Below are 14,551 nucleotides of genomic sequence, written 5' to 3'. Positions count from 1 at the left end.
GTATAAGGATGCAATGGGGGAATATTTGTGGGTTCTAATAATAATACACAAGTAATAATAAAGAATTATTTTAATTATGGCTTAAAATATCGGGATGCATATCGTATCGTGAGTTCAGTATCGTGATTTATATCGAATCGTGACACCCCTAATATCAGAATACGTCTTTTATCAATGCTGTTATTGGTAATATGTAAAATACATATAAAACCTCTCTCACTAGCTGAAATGCATTCTGGGATTGTATTCTCTTAGAATGATACTTAACTTATACAGAGACGTGCCGCTTTAAAATGCAGTCGGTAGGCAGCTCTCTAGATTTGGGAACAGAACTTTCTGTCACCTCATGTATTTTCCTCATCATCTCCACAGGGACACGGAGAGAGCGAGGAACGGGCCGAGAGCAGCTATAATCTGCAGCGAAATTGGGACATCAGCGAGAACTCTGGACACTATCGCCCTACTGAACCCACGGCAGAGCGGATGAGGACGGAGACGCCAATGCTAAACAGGCGCTCGATACACTGCAAGACTATTTATATTCCTACTTCTCCACATTATTATGCAGAAGGGAAGATGCAAAAAATGCTTTCCTTACTTAGTATTTTTGTCTTGTTTCTAGTCAAAATATCTACAAACTCTTACATTAAGAAACATTTACTAGACAAGTACAAATTATTGTCTTGTTTTGGGGAAAAATAACTCAAAATGAAGAGAGTTTTTGCTTAAAATAAGATAAATAATCTGCCAATGGGGTGAGAAAAATAATCTTGTTTTCTGTTTGAATTAAGATTATTTTTCTCACCCCATTGGCAGATTATTTACCTTATTTTAAGCAAAAACTCTCTTCATTTTGAGTTATTTTTCCCCAAAACAAGACAATTACTTTTGCTTGTCTAGTAAATACTTCATGTTTTAAGAATTTTTAGATATTTTAACTAGAAACAAGACAAAAATACTGAGTAAGAAGAGCATTTTTTGCAGAGTAGGATAGGCGATTGTGGTCCTTTCATAACTCATGGGACTCCTCAGAAGAGCACGAGTGTAAGCGGATCAGAAACCTGGCAGATCCTCAACAGCCCCGAACATGGAAAGCGATAAGCATCAGGTCATGTGAGACAGAAGCGTCCTGAAACCCAAAACACACACACAAACACACACACACACACACACACACAACCAAGACCGTTTCTTAGATGTAAAACCCTTGTGAGGTCACGGGGGTCATCGCAGGCGTGATCGTGATCAGGGACATGTACTCGTACGTCAGTTTTAAGTATGTCGACTTCAGCTTGATGATAATCACTGTAGAGCTTCAGTATTAGACTTCGTTCTTTCTTTTAAAAGTAAAATATGAACATATAATAATTGTGTTACCACATAAACACAACAACAGGGCTACAACATGGTTGCATTTTGCTATCAAAATGGTTATATAGATCTCATGTGCAACTGAATTTTACATCTAGTTGCTCATGTGCAACCAGTAAATTTGGGCATGTTTATTCAATAGATCACTCCAATTACACCCTCTCTAGAATGCTAGATTTGCTGACGTGACACACACAAGATCTATTTAACCAATACTATCACATTTTGTTATTAGTTTTACAGTTTTTATAGAAGTACATGACTCAAATGTAATGAAGTCATTTTATTTAAAAGAAGAAATCTGTTCAAACATACATCACACAAACACAAAACCAGTGCTTATACTCTGCACAGTAATCATTTAACCATCAGCCTGAGTTATTACGCTGTTTTCGTTATAATGGTAAAGTGTATAATTCTTTCTTTGCTTCAAATATGCCACGAGCCAAGCTCGACCTGTTCTCTATCAGCATCGTTCATCAACTGGTTCATTATGTTAACTTCACAACGACATGCACAAGTTCATTCATTCGTTTATCAACTAGATCTCTCGTTCAGACTCAAATGCTGCGTCCCAATTCGCCTACTTATACTACGTCCTAAAAGTATATACTTTTGAGTATGTAGCAGAAGAATATGCAAGCTTCGGGACTACTTCGTCATCTTTAACGGACTCTGTTGCTTAGTTACGAGCATCCCATAACCGTTAAACTGCCCTGTCAATCATCGTCACAGTTCAAATCCTCCACATTCAGCTTAATCTCCTGCCGTATCAGAGAAATGTAGCCGCTCGTTGATCTGCCATGTGTGTGTCTTTAAACAGCACTAGGTAACTTTTCAACCTTCATAATATATTTTCAAGACTCTTGTGATGATACATCGACTTACAATAGGTTGAATGACACGTCTGCCATAGCCTGATGGGGTCTGTATCGTTTTTAATCGTACTTTTAAACTTCGGGTTTCGGGTAGTAACCCGAGAACAAAAAGAACTACAAAATTCGACTGCTTTACGGCACATACGTCACTTCCACCACCACACACACTTCCTTACATTCAGACGAGCGAGCCCAACTTTGTTCGTCGGATAATATAGTCATGTCCAAAGCAGCACAGACACATAAGAAGGACAAGGTTCTGTTGGAGGAAAGCAATAAGAGGAAACGAAAAAGTGATGTGATTAAAGGCAGGACGAGGATCAACATGTGACCAGCGTTTGCTCGTCGGCGTGAGCTGAAGGAGGCGTGCCCGACCGATGCTGTCCTGCTTGTTACGGTGATTACCGACCACTCAAACATTGAACTGAAGTATCATATAGATTCTGTAAAACGCTAACCAATAGACTACTATAATGACGCTGGTGTATAAACGTGAGCATCGTGATTATTTGGCGTTTGGAAAAAAATAAAACCCATGAAATGATATTCATATGACATGCTGAAGCATAAGCCACTGACTGTACCTGGGATGAAGACATTTCACACGCGCCGCCAGAAGAACAGCTGCATGTGAACTCCTCCTGCAGTGTTCAGGGGAACTGTTGGTGCTGCACCGACCCGCGGGGCCGCTTTTATGAAGTTATTTGGCCCGCCCCGCACCACTGTATATATTTTTACAACCCGCCGCGCACCCGCGACCATTAAATAGACATACGGGCCACGCCACGCCCGTTATGTGACGAGCCACGCATCACTAGTTCAGGGCTATCATGGGTGTCATGTCAACAAATGCACGCGCGATGGCATCCCCTGTTGTAGGATGACAGATCTTACGACAGTAGTTGAGGACATTATTTTATCCCAACTGTAGGGGGACCCCGAGAGCAAAAGTTGCCAAGTGCTGCTTTAATGCAGAGACTCCTCTCGTGTGTTTGCAGTTTAAATATAATGATGCATTTAAAAGTTAACGGCCAAACGTGTCATTGCAAAAGTTCATATATAATCAGTTTGGTGAAATATAATGTGGATAGCACTGAATAAATATATTTTTGTCAGGTTGAATATTGATAGTTGGTCACTCAAACACCTTTATCTGAACCTCTCTACTTAACCGTCGGACTGGCACATCCGCCATGTTTGTAGTTTTTTAACGCTTTTTATCCGCATTTGTAGTTCTAACCGAATCCTCATCCAACTCGCAACGGTTTGTGGGCAATATCAGCCGTTAGAGTGCCCATCGATCCACACTTCGAATTCGGACCGGAAATAGTAAACCATCCGGATATCTTTGGAATACTCTTTTCAGCATACTATGATTTAGGACATACTAATTCTATTTTTGAATACTATTCAAATGGATAGTATGCGAATTGGGACGCAGGGAAAGTATCTCGGTCAGTAAAGGGCAAATTCGTTTCACTGAATTCAACCAATCACATGCTCCAAACCATCTCATACTCGAAACGCTATAGGCTCGAGACTTTGTCATTCTTTGAGTTTTTATTAGTGGTACAGTGGAAATTAGCATGTCGATTTATGTTGTGTGCCTCTAAATTTTCTGGTTAAGACCCTAAAATTTTCAGTTGGGGGCGACTGTGCTCCTAGTGAAAAAACATTAATCTGGAGCCCTGAACAATATAAAAAAATGAAATTACATATGTCCGAAAACGAGTGGGATGAAGCTAAAGTGGGAGTTATTTTCCCACCCCTTATATTACCATACAACATGTCATTGTATATTAAATACCCCACCACATACACCATACTGTATCTTCATTGCACAACAACAAATAAATTCAATAAATAAATAAACGTCTTTTAATCAATCTTTTAACCCACCCTCACACTCACTATTGTTCAACCTCATATCCTTTTAGTAACTCGATTTTATCCAACTTTTTAAACTGTTATTCCACAACCTCACCCCACATATAGTTATCCACAAACTTTTTAGAGTAGTTCTTATGTTGAGCTTTGTGAAGTTAGTTCATCTGTCAAATTATACCCACCCTGCCTCTCCATAAAAATTGTTTGTAAATTTTCTGTAAGTAAATTCTCTCTTGCTTTAAACATGACTTTTACCGTCTTCAATTTAATCAAATCAATAAACGTTAGTATATAATAGTGAAGAATAGTGAATTAGTGTGTTTAAGATATCCTACATTATATATCATTCTGAGTGCGCTCTTTTGTAAGGTGCATAATGACTGCAGGCTGGTTTATTAGGTATTTCCCCAGATTTCCACACAATAACTTCAGTATGGCACTACGAGTGTATTATACAGAATATACAATGATTTATTATTCAAAATATATCTTGCTTTATTTAATATTGCTATAGTCTTACCAGTTTTGCTTCAATGTGTTTTATATAGTATTTTATATTTGTGGAAACAGGTATGGGTGCCTGTTAAGGCTCTCATGAATCAAAGTATGTCTATATATGTGTGTGTGTGTGTGTGTGTGTGCGTGTGTGTGTGTGTGTGTGTGTGTGTGTGTGTGTGTGTGTGTGTGTGTGTGTGTGTGTGTGTGTGTGTGTGTGTGTGTGTGTGTGTGTGTGTGTGTGTGTGTGTGTGTGTGTGTGTATCTATAGTTTTTTTTCTTTTTTTTTTCTTTTCTTTATGTTGTATGTCTTGTTGTTGGGCCTAGAGCCTGTAATAAAGTTTATATATATGGGGTTTCCAGCTAATTGTGTGGCCTAAAATAACACCAAGAAATGTATTTTCGTAGACTCTTTCTATACTAATATATTATCAATTTTCAATTCTATTTCAGGTTTAGTACAGTATAATTTCCAAATAACATAATCTTTGTTTTAGCTATATTTCCTGATGGAGCGAGTGGACTCATGCTACCTCCAAACCACATAATTATTGATATAAAAAAGATGTTTTTTATTAGTAAAAATTGTATTCCTGAAACTGGAATTTCAACTAGTAAGAAATGAATTCCTGATATCAACAATTGAATTTGAGAGGCAGCCTAAGGTGACGTTTAACTAATGAAAACACAATTACAGAGATCAAGGATTGTAGTTTAACTAGCTGACATTTGATTGTTGATATCAAGAGTGAAAACTGAATTGTTGATATCAAGAATTCATATCCGGGAATAATATTTAGATTAAGATATTAGATTAATAAAAGTCAAAAGGGCTTGCTATAGATGGGCCTCAAATGTGAGTGAAAACACTGTGAGACATAAAGACGTGACCATTGAGAACTAGCACTCGGCACATTTACATCCTGCTAAACTTTACTTCTATCCATAAAAATACAGGGACATGTTCGTGAACAACCATAAAAAAGACTGACAGTCACGGATGTGTTTTCATCAGGAAAAACGACACAATACAATAGCGTTTGCTGTGTTTTCTCCATCTGTCTCCTTCGTTTTCTATTAGCGCTCTCCTCTCTGTGCTTTTCATCTGTCTCTCTCATTGTTGGTCAGTTCTCTTAATGCACCATTAGCAGAGAAAACCGAGTGGTTTTGCTGATAATGTTCCCTCTCTCTTTTCCTCATCCGCTGCTACCTTGATTGGGTTGTGAGAGCTCCATTAGGAGCCCGAGGCTGTTTATGCGACCCTCGCTGGGGTGCCAATACTGACAGTCGATTACACAGCCCCAGTGCCGTATCAACCCGTCTCCAGCTGGGCTCATTCACACCTTACAAATCATAACGGCCTTTATTTCATACACTTTCACCATTTTATTTGGCTTTTTTTAACCAGGTAAGTCAGTTGCTTTTCCATTCTCTCTGAGCCTTAGAATAAAATAGCCTGAGTTCAATAAGCAAATGAGGTCTACTGTGATTGGAAGACTCTTAGGGCCCTATTTTAACGATCTGAGCACATGGTGTGAAGCACTGAGGGCGGGTCTGAATCCACTTTTGCTAGTTTAACGACGAGAAAAACGCTCTGTGCATCCGGTGCATGGTCTAAAAGGGTCGTCCCTTGTCTCTTAATGAGTCATGGGTGTGTTTTGGGCGTAACGTGAAATAAACCAATCAGAGTCTCATCTCCCTTTCCCTTTAAAAGCCAGTTGTGCTCGAGCCATGAGCGGATTCACATGAGCGGACGCTGCACGTCCCTGTCTGTGTTATAATCAGTGTGTGTGTGTGTGTGTGTGTGCTGCACGTTCCTGTGTGTGTAATAATCAGAGTGTATGTGTGTTGTGCACCGCCTATAGGCTCATATAACTAACACACCGAAAAATAACACAGAAACACTGCACTTTGGACTTTAGAGCAGGTGTGTGTTGGTCAATGGTCAGTGGTTTTCAGTTCCTCACAATAGCAACGCTCCAACAATGCTCCTGAACACACCTGGTTTAGACCAGACGCCCAAGGGGGAACAGAAACACACACACACATACACACACACGTTTTATGGGGACTTTCCATAGGCATAATGGTTTATACTGTACAAACCGTATTTTCTATCCCCCTACACTGGCCCTGCCCCTAAACCTACCCATCACACACACACACACACACACACACACACACACACACACACACACAGATGGGGGAACAGATGCACCAGTGCATTTGATATTTAAACAACAAGGAGCTGGACGTGAACATGAGAACTGCATCGAGCTGAAACTAGCAGAACACACTTGAGTCGCGCATCTTTGTTCATATATCACCGATATATGGAGGCCGATTGGCTATCCAGCCATTTCAGACACTGAGAAAAGGGTGTATTGAAAGTGGGGTATTCTGTGTCAAATCAACCACATTTTCAGAACTTCCCCAGCTCAAATGTTTGATTTTGGTCATATATTTTCAGAAGAAAGACAAACATTAACAGTGCTGAAAGCCAAAATATTAAAGGTCATGGAAAATAGCAAAAACAACAAAATAACTACATTCAACAATTTACTCTTAGAGCCATATTGAGATCCCAACATCTTTGGAGTTCAATCAAATATGGCCTTAAAAACATGGACACCAAAATAAAAGTTAGTTAAAAACCAAATCTTAAAAGGACATTAAGATATCTTTAATACTTATTGAGTTACAGGCATGCAAACTTCAGATAAAAACACAACAAGTGCTTGTGTCCCATGTTTGAGCGCTCACCGTTGGCATATAATGCATCAAAGATTGCTAAAGTCAACAGATTTCACTAATAAATCTGCCAATCTCTGTGTGAGAATAAAATAATGATGCTGCCATCTTTCTAAAGTCATCTTTACACCGCTGTAATCTGGCTCCAAATCTCCTCTACAAAATAGTGGACATTTAATATTGTGGCTTTCTTCTTCAATTATGAATTCTTTCACCAGAAAATAAATGATCAAAATCAACATTTTTAGCCAGGGACTTTTGGTTGAGTTGACACAGAATGGCATAAGACGGTAAAATAAAATTCGTAATTTTAAAAAAGTTTTTAACTTCATCTCACAATTAACTTATTTTTTTCTTTTACTCGAAGGCTTGACCAAATGGAAATAAAACTATTTATAATAGGGTTAATTATAGGTTCTGTTATTTGGGCAATAGATTTAATGGTTGACATTGAACTCTTCTGTTATGATTAGATTAGATTTGGGAGTCATAACAGATGAGCTGCATTTCATAACCATTTAATTTATGGTCCACAAACAGAACGGCTTTACCATCGATACATCCTGATCTCTGAATCCTCATGTGTGGTACCGTCATGGTCTCAAGTTCAGGAGTCTGGACAGCACAATACAGCCGTAAAAAAATACATGCAAATCAGAAACCGAATCCCGCAGCCGAAGTGGATTTTCCACAGAGAGCTCTATGATCAACATGATCCCTCAGGGTTTACAGCCGTGCTTTTTATGTCTGAACGGAAACGTCTGTTGTAACTGGATTCTCGGCTCAGCGTTGATCATGTCTGAACACACACGTGATTACATAATTTATGACTTTTATTATAAATTTCATCTGGGAACACAACATGCAACCTTTGTTACACAAACACGGGAGAATAAATCAATGTTTCTAAATATTCATGGGTTTCAGTCACGTGACTTTTTTGCCATGGCCGCCATCTTTAGGACCTTTGCGTAGCGTAGCCGGTTACGCCTCTGTCTTGCAGACCGCAGACAGACCCATCTGAACGAGATGTACATAATAATTACATGATTATATTATTATGTAGGCTATATCTATGATCGGAAAGATTTCACACGCCAAAATAGCACATCTCACCACTGGCGAAACGTCAATAGCAACGGTATTTAGATACTTAAAGAAAAAAGATACTTGTCTTTAGGATTAGATCCTTATTTACTGCCAAACTAACTGCTGACACCCAGTGGCGGAGCCAGAGGGGTGCGGGTGACACTGGACACCTTGACATTTGACCGGCCACCCTGGGTGCCACCCCAAAATTTAGATCGCTATTTCCATTTCACTCACATCCTATTAAAAGCAGCATGTATTGGCGTGCGGTCGGACGGCACATTTTTCATGTACCCTACTATAACCGTTGAATATTAGCCTTAGAGAATAACGTTGCCAAACATATGATTAATCAGCAAAATTTGTGTTAAAACGTTGTTAATGACTTCGCCGTAGGTTGGAGTACCTATTTTTCTTTCTGTGTAAAGTCTGTGTTTATGGAAGGTTAAGCCTATTTGCGCTTTTTTGTTGTTGCAGTTTTACAGCAACACATCGATGCCACTTCTTTCATTCTTGAAGAAAAAACATTTTCCCTGTATGCTATTAGATTTACTGTTTAATGCGCGGCATATGGCGCTTGATCAATAGCGCAAACACAGGAAGCATGGCTTGCACTTGAACGAGTAAAATAATCATAAAGGTATGCCAAATATACAAAAGTAAACACAGTCGGCTATGTATACCGACTACCGAATGTAAGCTGTGAAATCAGATGCATGTCTATTGGATTCAACATTGTGCATTTGGTCTTAATGATTGCACGATCTCCTTCAGTCCGTCATTAAAGTTAATCACAGAACAAAGGTAAAACTTAATTCTGTTCTCACTTGGCTGATCTGTTCACTTGTATTTGATATTGTTTTAAATGTTTAAATATTGCCCCTGTCAGTAGCCTACATAACGAAATATTCTTTGCCGTGAACACTGCCGACGATGTCGTTGCGGTCTCATTTTAGTACTTTATTATTATAAATGATTGTTAAAAGTGAGCAGAAAAAGAGCAAAGTATTTCTGACGGCGCTCAGGGTTTTTGTGGATATTGTAAAACGTTAATCCATGTTTTATTTTATTTGCTGTGGTCACAGCCCGCAGCACAGCAGATAGACGCATGTTGCAATTCAGTCCTACAAATGGCGGCCGCGCCACTGTGTGACGTCACATCTAAGAATTGGAATTGTTGTTCATCGTGATTTCAAAATAAAAGTTTGCATGTTTTGATGTCCACATGTCCTTGTTCAAGAAGTCACAGTGGCTGTAGCATTTCTGTCATACTTTCTTTGATTTTTTATCAAACGAGTGGCCAAATATTAAAGATTATGTGCACACTGGCTCTCGGCTCAGCGTTCATCATGTCTGAACACACTATGGCTGCAATATTATTACAAAAATCTGAATTGTCGATTATTCCCCTGATTGTAATTGCGATTATAGATTATGATTATCACAATTTACATTGAATGAAGTTTTGAATAGCTTTATAACATAGTTTGAAGCGACTGCATGCCATATTGTTATATCAAAAGAAACAAGCTGAAAACAGTCCATTGGTTTGGTTTCTTTAAATTAATAAAAAGTAAAATATGCATAATATTAAGTTATACTAAAAATAAAAATGTAACAATGGGGGAAAAAATGTAAGATAACGTGGGAAGAAAAAAAAAACATTAAGCACAGAAGTGGACTTTTTTTTATTGTGATTACATTTTGTTGAACGTTTACATAATTGAGACATCTGTCATTGTAATCACAATTATAAATTCGATTAATTGTGCAGTCGTAGAATTTACATAATTTAGGACTTTTATCTGGGAACACAACGTGCAACCTTTCGTTACACAAACACAAGAGAATAAATCAATGTTTCTAAACAATATGTTGGAAAAATTGTAGGCCCTACTGCCATTTTCTAGTCGTTGGACCCAATTTCAGAGAGAAAAAAAAGCCCTAAATCAAAAACTGAGCGCTGTTTGTCTTTAGATCCGTCGGGGTCTCTTGTCGTTAGGATAACGCGGTGAAGGGCGATGGGATTGAGCGGGTGTCAGCTGACCTGGAGCTGTGAATGTGTGTGAGCGCAGAAGCTAAAAATACAGCCGACCAGGAATGTCAAACACGTAAAGTCTGATTCTCTCTCTGAGACACAAGGGACCTGCACCAGCCGGCAGACTGCAAAGACCAAACAAGAAGTGCAGAAACTGTGTGTGTGCATCTGTCTATGTCAACACAAATATGCCCAGTTTCTTGCATCGTATAAAGCATAAAAAGCCACATTAATGTCCATAGAGTAGCTGTGCACTCGTCTTAAAGACATGATCAGGTATCATTGCTTAAGCATTAGTCACATAAATCAATATTTATCACTGTATTCCGATTGCACAGGGTCGCATATAAGAGTAAATCTAAAATTAAATGATTTCTGGAGGCACTTAATTATTCGCCAAACATACATTTCTGCAATCTAGTTTATGAACTTAGTAGGTATACTATGAATATTGCTGGCACTGACAAATTACTTTTGCTGTGCTCTGTGACAAGCTTTATGCGTGCGCTTGAGTGCTATATTAAAGTAATTAAATCAGCCTAATATAAATGTGTACTTAGTCGTCAACGAATGGCTTAAATTAACGACTACTAGTCCAGTAGAACAAAACTTTAGTCAGAATTATCGGTTATAAGTAACAGCCAAAATGTTCATATCACTAAACTCATTTTAATTCTACTTTCTTGCATTTAAATGTCAATACTGTGTTCTGTTTGCTACCTCAGTTCAAATGCTGGAATTGATCTGTAATTTAACAGACATTCTCACTTCAGTTCTAACAGACATGTGTAAAAGCAAATGTGTTTAGCCTCAAGTTCGACTGCTTAGGTTGTTGCATTACACTTAGGCCGTGTGTCCACCAAAGCGTTTTTTCACGCTGCTGGTTGGCATCTTTAATTGTTTTCAATGAGAGCGCCGCGTTTTTAGAACACCTGGAGCACAACGAGACGCTGAGCGAGTATTTCCCGCACAAGCGCTGAGCGTTCAGCGTTTTTTACTGGTCGCCGAGAGTTGAAGAATGTTCAACTTTGAGTAAAACGCAGCGCTCATCACTGTCACTCGTCACCCAGCCGTCCAATCACAGTGGAGGAGGGGCGGGACAAACACAACACAGACCAACCGCAACATTCTGCGTGTCGTGAACAGATGAAAACAAGCAATAATAACGGAACAAAATGATTTAAAACAAGAGCCAGAGCAAATACTTTACACTGGATCTGCAATTTAATATAGAATCGATACAGAAACAAACGACCTGTGAAATTAGAAACACTTCCGCGGATTTATGTATAATAAAAAGTAAAGAGTCTCAACTGAAGAAAAAAAAATGCTGCCTGCCAAAACGCTCTCAAGCGCTCACAGCGAGGTGTTTTCAGCTGGATAAAAACACTTTGGTGGACACACGGCCTTTGGGCGGGTCCGAATCCACTTTTGCTAGTTTAACAACGAGAAAAACGCTCTGTGCATCCGGTGCATGGTCTAAAAGGGTCGTCCCTCGTCTCTTAATGAGTCATGGGTGTGTTTTGGGCGTAACGTGAAATAAACCAATCAGAGTCTCATCTCCCTTTCCCTTTAAAAGCCAGTTGTGCTCGAGCCATGAGCGGATTCACATGAGCGGATTCACTCTCTACATGAGAGACTGAACGCTTCTCCAGAGAGGAATCCTTTAACGTTTAATATTTAATAACTTGTGTTCAGCTTTATTTCTGGGTCTGATGGCAATTCTACCCCCTGCAGAGCAAACCAAACCAAACACAAAATGCATTCACTTCTGTAATAAAGCGGGAAAAAAACATTCAGGAAAATTTACAAAAACAAATGTGTTTTTTTTCAAATGAACTTTTGTGAACGATATGAGCACGCTTGGTTGCATCTGTCATATTTGTTCTCCGGCTCTGGATTAATATCTTAATTTTTGGTGCAGACGGGTCTCTAGGCAACTGAAGTGGAAGATCACTGGATCATGAAGAACTGAGCCGTCTATGTGTGTGTGTGTGTGTGTGTGTGTGAGTGTGTGTGTTTCAATGTCTGTATGTAAATCATATCGATCAACCTACATTAAAGCTACAGACATAATGTGTCACAGTTGGTTAATGCTTCTGCAACAGAAAACACGAATCAGTGTGTGTGTGTGTTTAAAACCCCTCATATTTAGCCATCATTTAAAGCGGGATGTGATGTTTGGAAATGAGTCTGTCTGAAGGGATTCAGTGTCTCTTTACTATCCCAACAGGCTTTTCAATCAATAAGACATTGACAGAAAGTCTCTAATAATAGGAGGTCAAACAGTGAGCAGATCGAATACTTACACACACAGTTCCCAGATCCTCTGGGGAAACACTGAGCTGTAAAGACCCAACAAAAGTTTAGGCGATCCATGGGTCGCTCTCATTTGATTTACACACCCCTAAACATCAGATAAAAAGCGACATGTAGTTGATCGCTTTACTATATTTAGGGATATTATTGATTTGACTGCACTGACACGATCAGATTGAACTCTATTGTCTTGTGTAGAGCTGCTTATGGCTGGATTTGAACTGAATTGATCTGATAGTGACTCTATTGTCTTTTTTTAGCTGCTTTCATCTTATATGATGACCTTTCATTCCCTGATTCAGTTTTTTCCTGTTTATTAATGAATAAAGGTAACTTGGCATGTCACTTCCTGTCTGGATGGATGGATAGAGATAGAGAGATAGAGAGATAGAGAGATAGAGAGATAGATAGATAGAGAGAGAGAGAGAGAGAGAGAGAGAGAGAGAGAGAGAGAGAGAGAGAGATAGATAGATAGATAGATAGATAGATAGATAGATAGATAGATAGATAGATAGATAGATAGATAGATAGATAGATAGATAGATAGATAGATAGATAGATAGATAGATAGATAGATAGATAGATAGAAGACAGACGACAGACAGACAGACAGACAGACAGACAGACAGATAGTAGATAGATAGATAGATAGATAGATAGATAGATAGATAGATAGATAGATAGATAGATAGATAGATAGATAGATAGATAGATAGATAGATAGATAGATAGATAAACAGACAGACAGACAGACAGATAGTAGATAGATAGATAGATAGATAGATAGATAGATAGATAGATAGATAGATAGATAGATAGATAGATAGATAGATAGATAGATAGATAGATAGATAGATAGAGATTACAGAAGTTTTCCAGATGAAAAACTCTTTGAGTGATGGGACTGATTTGGGAGAGACTGAGACACTGAGATGTGAGATATTTGCATTAGATTTGCCTGCAGCCGCTGAGAGTGACAGCGGTGGGCAGAACATGAGAAGGAGCATCAGAACTGATCACACCTGACGCTGGCCGTAACCCTCACCGCAGCTCTCAGACTGTTTGAGCTCGCTGAGCTCATTTACATATTCAAATGAGCTGCAGGAGAGACATTTGCATACAGCAACAAACGGCTGCGTTTAATTCATTAAAGCAGAGAGAAATGTGATTCAAAAACAGAGTACAATAGATAGGACAGAACGGTAGAAATAACGCTAGATAGAACGATAGATAGAACAATAGACAGACAGACAGACAGACAGACAGACAGACAGACAGACAGACAGACAGACAGACAGACAGACAGACAGACAGACAGACAGACAGACAGACAGACAGACAGACAGACAGACAGATAGATAGATAGATAGATAGATAGATAGATAGATAGATAGATAGATAGATAGATAACAAGCAAACCGCTCTGGATGTGTTAGTCCTCCAGCTGCGGCCGGCGGCACACAGATCTCCAGGGGAGCGTCTCAGTCGCTCGTCCCCAGCGTGAAGCACTGATTATGGGATCAGCACGCAGGGCAGCGTGGGGTTCGGCTCTGGAGCTCAGACTCGGAGACCATCTCTCTGTGGTCTCGACTGATCGCCCACTGTTTAAAGACTCTCACTGACTTCAGCTGACCGAAACTGAGCTCACACACGCACTATACTGACAGGATTTACACAAAAGTTAAACAAAATGATTTCTGCGATGTGGAAAACACGGTAAAAA

At 39.2% G+C, this 14,551-nt stretch overlaps 1 protein-coding gene across 2 annotated transcripts in view; it reads right to left on the bottom strand.

The window, feature by feature from the left end:
• Positions 1-14,551, bottom strand: part of kcnh2b (potassium voltage-gated channel, subfamily H (eag-related), member 2b) — a 259,045-nt gene that overhangs the window by 210,648 nt on the left and 33,846 nt on the right. The gene's annotated exons all lie outside the window — the stretch shown is intronic.

This window comes from Pseudorasbora parva, chromosome 24 (genome assembly GCF_024679245.1).
Source record: "Pseudorasbora parva isolate DD20220531a chromosome 24, ASM2467924v1, whole genome shotgun sequence".
In the NCBI taxonomy this organism is placed as follows: domain Eukaryota; kingdom Metazoa; phylum Chordata; class Actinopteri; order Cypriniformes; family Gobionidae; genus Pseudorasbora; species Pseudorasbora parva.
The sequence above is the reverse complement of the archived record's forward strand: the minus strand, read 5'-3'. Positions and strand labels throughout refer to the sequence as shown.